Genomic DNA, 12,714 nt, shown 5'->3' on the forward strand with positions numbered 1-12,714 from the left:
TGTTTCCATTGTTATCTTTTTTTACCATTGTTATATCTAGTAAGCATGCATCTCTATTCTTCCATTGTTTAAGTTACCAGCATGTATCTCCATTGTTATAATTATCAGGCTCTCTGTCCTTATTGTTATATTTACCTGGCATGAATCTCTGTGCTTTTATTTTTATATTTCCTCTTTCCCAGGTGTTCTATAAGCTCATAGTCAGGTGTTCTATAAGCTCTCTCCACATAAAAAACTAGATTCTGTATGAAGTTGACTTCATCTGTTGAATGAAGGGGCAAAGTTGAACAACTGGCAACTAAGCCAGGTAATCTTCAGGTAGGATAGGCTCATTAGCCTTAGCTTGCCATCCATCTAGAAGGAAAACAACATTGTTCTGACCATAGCTAATGTCCAGGCCATCCTCTAATTTCCATGAGATGATCCCTAGTTGCAGGTGACTGATAAGGTCATTGTTATTGTGGGAGAAAAAAAAGGTTATAGTTCTTTTTCCCTCATTCTTTGACATATTCATAATTGTATAATTAGAAATGGAGGTGCAATGGATGAGCAGTAAGCCCTTGGCTTCTGAGCTGGGTGTCCCAAGTTCGAATCCTGGTAAAGGCTGCAATTTTTAATTTCAGGATCTTTGGGGGCCTTTGCGTCCAAGCTCTAATGGGTACCTGACATTAGTTGGGAAAAGTAAAGGCGGTTGGTCATTGTGCTGGCCTCATGATACCCTTGTTAACTGTGGGCCACAGAAAAAGATTACCTTTTCATCATCTGCCCTATAGACTGCAAGGTCTGAAAGGTGAACTTTACTTTTTTTTTTTACTATAATTAGAAATGAAAATATTACTTGCTGAAACAGTATTTCTATTTACTGGTAACCCTGGAGATATAGTGCAACTCTGTAATACAATAGAAATATCATTTTGTTATTCTTGTAAGACACACAAAGGTTCAGCAAGTTCAAGTTCCTATAAAATGTTGTATATCTTGAGCTATGCTAGGTAAGTATATTTGTTACATCTAAAGTGTGCTAAATGAAATAACATCTAAAAATATTAAGAATATTAAGAAACAGTTTCAGGTGAAATAAAATTTTCAAGCGAAATACTTTTAAATGCTTTAATGCTTTAAATAACTAATAACTTTTTCACAACTTCAAGACATTTGATGATTTGTACTGGTGACTGATCATTTCATCCCTGGTCACATCATCCCCAATCAATTCATCCTTGGTCACTTTGTCCCCATTTAAATATTTTTTTCTAGTTGTGTAACTGTGCTGTTAAGGCTTCGCCTTTAAGCCCTTGTTTATCTAATATATAAATATGTTTATTTAGAACACTTTTTGATATTTTGACAGTTATTATAGTGTTTATATTGTTCCTTCCAGTCTTCATAATTTTTGAGAAGTGAAATAATATATGTAAATAAGTAGATATATTGAAATGCAGGCTTTGTATTTAGTTCTATTGTTTCTGTTTGCTATAGGGATGCCAATATTATCCTGCACATTTTGTGTTAATGTTATGAACAAATGCCAAGGTGTGGTGGAAGTAGGGGAAATCTCTTGAGAGATAGAAGTACAATTAGAATAATTATGATCATGCCGATCTAGGCTGATTACTTATCAAAAGAGGTAAATGTGTGGTGAAAGTGATGAATATCTTTTGAGAGATGAAAACGATTAAAATACTTATGATCATGCTGCTGATAACTTTTCTCCTGATGGCCATCTTTTTTTATTTTATCTTTAATTGTCAATCATTCTTTCTTGAATATGAGCATGCAATTTCAAACCCAGATATAACATTTTATTTTTTCTAATTTCTAATAAATGCTGACTGCAAGACATATGTAACACTGGCTAAGAAATTAAGAATGATGTACAGCAATACGAATCAATGGATTGTCTTCTGTACCAACTATCAATAGCCTATCTTATCTTTCAATTAACACGCACAACAATCTTTACATTAGCTCTATATCTATAAATGTTAAACTTTTATATTTTTAATGACATTATATTCTGTTCTTTTTTAATGTGTCACAGTTTTTGTCTTGTAAATGAAATAAAATGAAATACTGTTAATTTCAAACTTTTTACAATTATTATTTGATGGATAAGAGGATGAAATGACTAGCGGATGAAATAACCAGGGGATGAAATGAAAAGGAGATGAAATGACCAGGGGATGAAGTGACCAAAGATGAATTGACTGGGATGAAGTGACTGTGAATGAAATAACCAGGAACCATTTGTATCAGTCTCTTGCTGTTCTTAGTGATCCTTAGTTCCTAAAGCTAATTATATTTATTTTCTAAATCTGTGTCATGCATAGTGTAGGAAATATTTAGATATGTAAACAAAGAAATAATCTTAAGACTCACATCCATATTTGTGAATCAGCTTAAAGTGTCAAGGCTCCACATCCATAAAACAATGATTTGACAAATGACAGCATAAGTATAGAGTGGGGGTTAGCATGATATTGTTATTGTTCAACCTTTCCAGTAGATTCCCACCCCTTGTCAACCATCTGTCATGATCTTTCCCAGGTGAAAAGAAAGGTCATGTTGTCTCTCACAACAGTTTCAATCTAGTCAACTAGACTCTCTGAAGTGTCTATCAGAGTTGCACTAATATTATAGAAGAGCAATATTATTTCATTTCATAGTTCTTTAGTATGGGACAATCTTTCACAAATTAATCACAAGCTAAAGATTTGTATTGTATTATTCTTACACTGTAAAACACTAAACCTATTTTTTTTTTCTTTTTTTTGTAGATTAAAGATTTTCATTTGATAATTTTAACATTTATAGCTATAAGCTTTTCTTTTTTATATCTTATCTTCTTATCTTATATTATACAGACCTTACTTCAAAAACGTTATAAATAGAGATTGTTAGAGGGAAGCACTGATCATGTTGATTACACTTAAAGTATGTAAATAATGTTTGCATCAGTCAAACACACCAGCAGACTTTTTAAAAAATGATATTGAATTGCTCATGTTAATTAGTCACTCAATGACTTAAGAAATTTGAAGACTATTTCCTCCCATCCCAAACCTCATGTAGGATGGGAGAGGATGGTGGCAGATTTCAAACCCAGAGCCATCAGTCCAAAGCAGGCATACAGTTAACATAATTGTACTATGAAATTGGCTATATTTGGCAGACTCATTCTGTGATTGAAAAAGATCAATTGAGAATTTAAAGAACTAGAAATCATTTATTTGTCTCTCTATCAAGTTTTGTTTTTTAATTGTTAATTTACGGTTAAGTTTATGTACTTTTGTTGCAATGCTAAATGTCTTTTGATCCTGAAGTCTCTAAACCTAGTGTTTCTCTGACCTAGTTGTTGGCCTCACTGCTTTTTTTTTAAGACTGTTCTAGTATTGGTATGTTTCCTTGAGTTGAGGAATCCAAAACAAAGGTTAAATAACATTTTGGTGGTGTTCTTTTTTTTAACTCCTGACAAATGACATACAAAAAACATCCATTTTGATCAAACAGGTCTTATATCTGCTTGGTGGCACATGATCTATTTTCTACTCAGGGATGTAAGATATCCTCCATCAGGCATTTATCCTATATGCTCTGTATATTGCTGAATTGTTCACTTGTAAGGTAATTTGTTACGTGTGCAGCATAGTGTGAATGTGGAAAGGTGCAAATTTGTGTTGAAATAGGAAGAGAAGGAACTGAAAAATGGAGTAATTTAATTGACATATTATTGTTTGTTAATCAAGATTAAAGTATTCATAATCTATTATAGATGAATCTGTTGGTGTATGATTAAGAGTCTCATCTGCTTGTAACATAATTAATTTACTGACTCGTTTTAGGATTATTCATTTTTAGATTAGAATCAATGTCCAAACACTGATGCACTATCCATGCAACTTCTGATTTTTTGCATTAGGCTACTAATAGTTTTATCTTTCTAAATGGATGTTTCTTTGGCTACAAATTCCTGATGACCAAGAAACAACTTACTTGCAAATGTTCATATTCTTTGTCTCTGTCTGCAGGGTAACCAGTGACAAGATCGAATGTAGAGTGCAGGGCATATGCTTACCAGCATCACATGTAAAATCCTAGAACACATAATATGTAGCAACATCATAAACCACTTAGACAAACATAATGTCCTCACACCATACCAACATGGCTTTAGGAAATATAGATCATGTGAAACACAACTAATAGGACTAATTGATGATTTTTCAAAAGGTTTAGATAATAGTGAACAAATAGATGCTATCTTACTAGATTTTTCTAAGGCTTTTGACAAAGTTCACCACCATAGTTTGCTTAAAAAAAATAAAATATTTCGGCATTAATGGTCCACTGCATCAGTGGATTAAAGATTTTCTGATAGGGAGAGAACAAACTGTAATAATAAATGGCTCTAAATCAACACCGATAACAGTAAACTCAGGTGTACCTCAAGGAACAGTCTTGGGTCCACTACTATTTTTAATTTACATAAATGATTTACCAAATTGCATTACTTCAGGAACAAAAGTCAGATTATTTGCAGACGATTGCATAATATATAGAACAATAAAAACAACACAAGACACAGATATTTTACAAAGAGAATTAGATGAATTACTGAAATGGGAATCAAATTGGAGCACGTCTTTCCACCCAGAAAAATGTCAGTTGTTAAGAGTAACAAAAAAACTAAAACAAATTAATTCCCCTTATCTTATTCATGGCAAACCAGTAACACAGACTAAAAACGCAAAATACCTAGGTGTTATAACAAATGAAAAACTATCATGGAATCCACATATTGATAAATCAAATAAGAACATAAAACTAAAATGTTATTTAACCTTGGTTAGGCCAATAATAGAATATGCATCCTCCGTTTGGGACCCCTCAACTCAAGAAAACATTAAGAAACTGGAACAGACACAAAATAGAGCAGTGAGATTCATAACAAACGAATATTCACATTTGACTAGAGTAACACCTTTAGTAAAATCACTAAATTTAGAAAGCCTTCAGGACAGAAGGCTCAAAAGTAAAGTAGCAATCATACATAAAACACTGAACCAAAATCTTCAAATACAAAAACAAAATTTAATAAAATACTCTGAAAGACACAAAGATAAAGGCACATTCCTCGTCCCATATGCTAGGACAAATTTGTACAAATACTCCTTCTTCCCTAGTACTATTAGAGCATGGAATGGGTTATCTGAGCTAGCCAGGAAAACCAGGGACTTGGCAGAATTTAAGTCATTGGTTAATATGCATGACTAAATGCATGACGCGTAGGACGTAATCAACTTCTTTTTTGAAGTAACGTGTGTATTATATAAGAAGAAGATGGTATTATTCTATCAGCCCACTGTTCTTGTATAGTTGGACTTGGTGAGTCCTGCACTCATGTGGCAGACATGGATTCTTGAGTCAAATAACCTACTCACTGAAGCCCAGGCTGGCTTTAGAAAAGGCAGATCAACAGAAGATCAAATTGCCTTCATCACACAAGAAATAGAAGACTGCTTTCGAGAAACGAAACCAACAACAATTGTGTGGGTTGACTTAGAAAAAGCATTTGACAAAGTCTGAGAACAAGGTCTCTTGCTCAAGCTAATCCAGCATCACATATCCCAAAGAATGTACAACTGGATAAAGGAATACCTAAATAATAGAAAAGCCTTAGTTTACATGCAAGGACAAAGAAGCCACACAGTGGGTATAAAAAATGGCGTCCCCCAAGGAGGAGTCCTATCCCCAACACTTTTCCTAATAATCATAAACAATCTAAATCAAAACCTACCTAGAAAAGTTAAAAGCAGCATGTATGCAGATGACCTTGCCTTAATTAGCACAGAAGAATATGTAGGAACATCGAAATTTCGATTACAAGATGCTCTTGATAAACTCAATAATTGGTCCAAAGACTGGGGCATGTCCATCAACACAAAAAAGACCACATATACCATATTCTTACTGTCAACAAAACAACAAACAATAAAATTAACATTAGATTTGGAAGCTTTAGAAAAAAATGACAGCCCTACTTATCTTGGAGTCACCTATGACCCGAGACTAAGCGGGAAAAACCAAATAGATAAAACAGAGAGTAAAGGCATACAGAGACTATCCCTCTTGATAAAATTAGCTGGCACAGATTGGGGAGCTAATCACAACATCCTGACAAAGACCTATACCAGTTATGTAAGACCTGTATGGTGCCACAGCATGCCCAAACCAACCTAAGAAAAATAGACAAGGTTCAAAATATTGGTCAAAGGATAATGACAGGAGCAACAAAAACAACACAACACCCATAAGAGCTATGGAGGAAACCGCTGCCCTGATCTCTCTGGATGAAAGAAGAGAAATAAAAATCCTTTCCCAATTCACTAAATTGGAAACCTTGGAGAGGCATCCACTCAGAACAAAAATCCACAAAACTGGCACAAAAAAACGTCTCAAAAGGACCAATTTCATACAGGAATCTCTAAACCTAAAAAAGAAACACCAACTTGAAAAAATTACTCTGGAATCCTCAATACACTATAATGAATCTCTACCCTGGGATGAAAGCCCTCTTCCTACTACAAGGGACCATATTGAAAACATAAAAAGAAAATCTGATTACAGACCAACAGAGCTCAAGGAAATAGTGAACTGTTTTCTACATACCAATTACCCTAGCAATTAGTGGATCAGAGTTTACACGGATGGCTCATCCCATAAAGCCACCACAAATGGAGGAGCTGGAATACTTATCGAATGGCCAGATGGAGGAAAACTAGAAAAATCCATTGCAACTGGAGAGTTCTCTGACAGTCACAGAGCAGAAAGGGAAGCACTAGCACTAGCTGCTACCATGTTAGCAAATCATCCAAGTTCCCCTCACAGTCAGATTGTCTTTCTAACAGATGTGAAAACAACCCTCCAAAGCTTGCAAAACTCTGATTCCCCTCATATTAAAAACCTCAGAACAGCACTTACAAAGCTCAACAACAACAGCAAAAAAACTGTTATCCAATGGATACCAGCTCACATACAACTAGCAGGAAATGAGAAGGCTGACACACTCGCCAAGAGTGGGAGAACAAACTCACAAGTAAACTCTGCACTCTATCCAGAAGAAATGAAGAAATTAATTGTAGATAAAATAAATGAGAAATGGACGAACTCCCATCCAAATCACAAGAAAGATGACGCTTACTATAAGCTATCCCGACAAGACCAACGTCTAATCTTTTGACTCAGGACTGGACACAACAGAATGCGACAACACATGTTCCGGAAGCTCAAAATTGGAACCAGTGAAATCTGCCCATGTGGAGTATCACCAGAAAATGCCGACCACGTCCTCCAAAACTGCTCTCTCTACCAAGAGGCCTGCATAAGACATTGGCCCCAAATCACCCCAATAGAAAGAAAACTATATGGAGAGCTCCCTGATTTGGAAACCACTGCGCAGTTCATCTCATGTACTGGTCTAGTCATATGAACACTCCAACATAACAATGAGAACGATGAAGAAGAAGAAGAAATGTGGCAGACACTTTATTTATGCTGGAAGCCAACACCAGGCTAAAAGAGAGTAAGACAGTTACAGGCTTGTTATCTTACTGGATAAATCCATCAGAGCTTAAAAAAGTTTTGCCAACTAAGGTTTCTGAGATTGATATCACCTCATTAAAAAACAAAAAGTTAAATTTGATTCTCTTGTGAACAACATCACTTCTAAAAATAAAAATTTAAAGGCTATTAAATCCAAAGAAACTATAAAGCTTAGTATAAATACTTTTAATTCATTTATTGAAAGTAATGAGTTCCAATCAGATATTTTACTGTGTTGTGCTAATAGGAAGAATAGGTTTGTGCCTGTGCTTTAACGCTGATAGGTCTCTCAATGAAAATTTCAAAACAGTCATTTATTACTGTCATCTTCCTGTCATAAGTACAAATAAATTTTTTGGGCCTGAGACTCTCCTTATTGGGCCAGAAAATCAAATCGGATATGTCGACATACATAACATCCAAAACAGTACATGAATATCTTAGATCAGGGGTGGGCAACTTTTTTGTATCGAGGGCCGCATTATTTTAAAAATTGGGAATGGCGGCCCGCATATTTATATACAACTTATAGAGACACTCTAAGATAACTGTGTAGAATGTCTTTTAATTCATATTTACACTGTATTATATTCACGTTTCTTTTTTTTTCCCCACACTTCACGTTAAGGAATTACAACAAGAGTTAGCAATTATTTAAACCAATTTTACTTTTTTTTTTTTCAAATTGCTGTTGTCATTTTACATTAAAATATCCTGACAAATATACAGTTGTACTTAATGTGCAGTATTTTACTTTTTACACTCGTGCATGATGTTTCGGAACTGTGGAACTAGCTTACTAGTTTCTATCCTTGTGACTGCTGTCAAATTACAGTCAGTCAAAATCGACCAGTAGTAATGCTTGTTTAGTTTCCACAAAGGAAAAGGCTTGTTCACTGAATGAGACAATATATGTTCTGGAAGTTAAATGTCGGGACTAGAGAAACTTGCCCATCACCAGAGAATGCTGACCATGTCCTTCAATGGTGCATTCTAAATCAAGAGACCCGAACAAGACTTTGGCCCAAAAACCCTCCTAAAGAACAAAAACTAAAAAAACAAACAATTTTTATTTGTTACTACTAGGTCTAAATCTATTGACTAGATCTAGTGAAATCTAGTCTAGATTATTCTAGATCTACTTGATTATCTATTCTTTTCTAATTCTAGGGCTCTACTCTAGTCACACTAGATCTTGTATATAGTTCTAGATCTAAAATAATTTAAGAGTCTACTAGTACTAGTCTAGATCTATAATCTATATCTAATAAGTCCTCTATGTCTAAGAACACAGATTGTAATAATTATATTAGAGATCTAAATATTTATGTCTAAATCTATAGTCTATAATAGACTTATTAAGAACTAAATTTACATAATGATACATAGAAATCTAGAATCTAGAGATCTATCACCTTCTAAGTCTATTTCTAGATAGATCTAGAGTCTACTTCTAGATTAATCTAGATCTAGTTATCTAGTGCTAGCCCTACTTCTAGATCTAGAAACTAATTTAGACTATGTAATAAGAAAAGTAGATCTTATAGCCTTATTTAGGCCTTAGACTTACTGTGTGACACTGTGTCTAAGTCTAAGTCAAGTTAATTAATTAATTTAGGTCTAGATCTTTAATAACGTTTTTTTTTTTAAATCCTTTTGAAAGTTTCTTAGATTACTTAGAAACCAGTTCAAGGAGTTAGTGTTAGAATTAGAATAGTCAGATCTATTTGATCTATCAAAAATAATCAAATCATCTAAAATCTAAAAAACAATCTAGACTAGATTAGATCTATTGAAATCTATTCATTCTAATCTAAATCTAGTCTAGATTTTAGATCTAGAAGTCTAGTGACCTAGACCTATCTAGTAGCCTAGAGTCTAGACTAAGACTAGATTCTAGATTGTCTAGGACTAGATGATCATTGATGTCATTGGTGATGATAGAATGATCAGATAGATTCTAGATCTAAAATCTAGTAGAGTACTGTAGTAGAGCCATTGTCGTGAAAAGAAAGGGATTTGAATGGAATATTTGGCTAATTAGTAAATAGCACTTAGTAGATTCTAAGAATAGATCTAATTGTAATATCTAGACCTAGACTACTAGATCAGTAGATCTAGAGATCTATGTCTAGAACTAGATCTAGAATCTAGATCTAGTCTTCAACAATTTCTTCGTAAATTTAGGACACACCGGGTCCGGAAGTAGATGAAATGTAAACAATAAACACAGACCTATATATATTTTATTTTGCACTCAGTATTTTCAATTCGCACTATTAATAAATAATGATAAAATGTCAATTTTTTTTTAGTGTCGGAATTCAGACTTGGCGGAACAAAAAATCGTGAATGCGGAACGGCGGAACATGTGAGCTTTTTTGATGATTTTGCGGGCCGTTTCCGCATAATGCGGGTCTATAGGCATGTCTGCTGTAGGTGTCAGCAGGCCGCATAAAACATTCCGCTGGGCCACATCCGGCCCCCGGGCCTTAATTTGCCCACCCCTGTCTTAGATGCAGTTGTGGGATGAATTTTAAACATATCAGCTAATACATAGGCTGGTTTACCTAGAATATTTGAAATAATGTGTGTTAAAAAAAATAATTTGTGTACATTCATAATTATAGTAGTTAAATTAAATTATATATAAATATGTGTAAATGTGAGACAGTGTATTTTTTTTTGTACCTGTATTATATCCAAGCTATCCAATGAGAAATATTTATATAATTTAATATATAGATATATTTATTCAAATCATAATATGCATTCATTTATTTGTGGAAATAAAAGAAATGAATTGAAGTATTGTTTGTATATTAATTATTATTATCTTATCTATTAGTATGAAAATTGTAGATCTATTCATTCAAAAGAGGCCCTTAGTGAAACCTGCAGTACCAGGTTCGAATCTCGTTAAAGACTGGTATTTTGAATTTTGGGATACCTCTGAGTCCAACCAGGTTTAATTGGTATTTGACATTAGTTGGGGAAAAGTAAGGTGGTTGTTCATTGTGCTGGCCAAGACATCCTCGTTAACCGTGGTCCACAGAAACAGGTGACCTTTACATCATCTGCCTTATAGATCGTAAGGTCTTTAAAGTTGACTTGTTTATTAAAAAAACAAACATTTTATTTCAAGATCAATTCTTGTAACTATGTAACTGTTTGAATAACAATGGACGCCAAGAACTAGTTGTTTTTTTTTATAAAGTAGGCCTATCTTAGTTAGTAATTCAAATCAAGATGTCTGCCTGGTCATGCATTTTGTGTGATGGACTGTTCAGACTTACCGATGGTTCCGGGTTTAAACCCTGCCCATTCCCATCCCCTGTGGAAATCGGTTCTAAAAAGTTAAATCTAAATCTAATCTAGATTGAAAGATTTTAGTCAAGATTATTTTCATAATTTGCCTGTTCTGTATTATGCATACAACAAAAGAAACAATGAAGTTAATTTTAAATAATAAATCAAAATATTTAGAAAAACAACTTGCCTTAAATTTTCTTCTTTGCTGCTTGTTTTTTTATAATGTAGTTTTCAAGTCCTTCCTGTTACTCAAAAGAGCTGGTTTTATTAATCTGTATGTGGCTCTGTTCCAAAAGCAATATAATGAAGCCCGCTATGCATCTTCATCTGAAAAATATAAAATGTGATGAATGTTTTTGTGCCAGTTTTTAGTTTAGAATTTATAACTCTGCAATAGTTTAACTTATTAAAAAAATGAAAACATCTGCGGACTCCTCAGCTATTGGGTGATAAAATTAAATTTGACTCTTTTTTCCATATCAGCTATTAAATTTATAATTCAAGTCAACTTGCGGTAGGGGTCAAACCTAATCAGCGAACGCAATTCTCTCGGGAGTCATAATGAGCGAAGGCCGTTAAAAATAGCATGTTAAAATATAGGAAATTATGCTTCAGTTAGTTCTATCATCTAACTTCTTCCATGAAGCATTATAACTATTGTCCTCCTTGTCGCATAAAGCCTAAATTTGTTTTCACTTTCTCGTGCTCCACATCTCCTTTCTCTGCTTGGAACTGATGTCTATATAGCCTACGAAACTTGCGATAAATTTTTTTTCTTAAAAGAAATAAAGAAACTACAAAATTCTATCATGCCACCTTCCTACAGGCTACTCCACGTCGTACTACTCTCCATTTCGTAAACTCTCGTTACTGCAACTATTTTTTTTAAGAACTTATGTTCAGTGCACTTAATCACCATCAACTCGATCCCCCCCACACACACACGCTGATTGACCCAAAGGCAGATCCCGAATGTGATGGATTGATGATGTATGGAGACAGATCTACAACAGCTTAGGTTTCGGGCATGGAGACGAAAGGCTCAGGAGTGATCTTGTAATTTTATAAATGTATATTATATGGTAACTCTTATATTTATTACTAAATATATAGTTCGCATTGAATTCTGCACTTCTTTTAAACATTTATACACATATTAATCTCATTAATTAGTAACAAGAGGTTAACCAGACAGTTAAAAAAAAAGGAGGAGGGCAAAACAGAGGTCCCCCCCCCCCCGTATAAGCGCTGTTAAGATCAACTGAAGCGTCATTTCACCCTCATTGGCATAGAGAAAAGTAGCTGCCAGCATATGACCTCTGAGAGACTGTTGGAGAGCTGCGAGTCAAACATTTTAGACGGAAAGAAAATGCAGGAAAATATGCTGGTCGCAACTGGGCGTAGTCATGTGAAACACGTAGTGATGCACTCATCCTTAATCTTCGAAATCGAAGACGTTGGGTTAAGGTTAAAAATAGGCCTATTATTTTAATATTTCAGTTTACAAACAATAACAATAGATAAGACAAAAAGAAAAACAGATTAAATCAGTAACTAAATTATTATTAATGGCTTTTTAAGCTTATAATAGGGGTTTCGCTGAATAGGTTTTCAGTTAAAAAGGTCATTTTGAGCGAACACCCCATAATATTTTTTTTTCAACGGAATGAATAGCCTTACCTATTCTAGCTAACTATTTCCTCGTCAATTTAGAAGCATAATATGCAAATCGCCTTAAGTTCGGACTATTCTCGTTTATCCGGAAATGTTTTGAGAATGAAATTTCCATACATGTCAACT

General features: G+C 34.1%; 1 long non-coding RNA gene across 5 annotated transcripts; it reads right to left on the reverse strand.

Moving 5' to 3' along the window:
* Positions 1 to 9: 9 nt before the first annotated feature.
* LOC106060967 (uncharacterized) lies at positions 10 to 10,045 on the reverse strand. Of its 5 annotated transcripts, none has more exons than XR_008775118.1 (3): positions 8,403 to 10,045; positions 3,994 to 4,094; positions 10 to 890 (listed from the first exon to the last, which is right to left on the reverse strand). It is a non-coding gene; the product is annotated as an uncharacterized LOC106060967 (long non-coding RNA). The 5 variants fall into 5 exon arrangements; XR_008775117.1 differs by having other exon boundaries at positions 8,357 to 10,045; XR_008775116.1 differs by having other exon boundaries at positions 5,798 to 10,045.
* Between the last annotated feature and the right edge of the window lie 2,669 nt (positions 10,046 to 12,714).

Source organism: Biomphalaria glabrata, chromosome 15, assembly GCF_947242115.1.
Source record: "Biomphalaria glabrata chromosome 15, xgBioGlab47.1, whole genome shotgun sequence".
NCBI lineage: Eukaryota > Metazoa > Mollusca > Gastropoda > Planorbidae > Biomphalaria > Biomphalaria glabrata.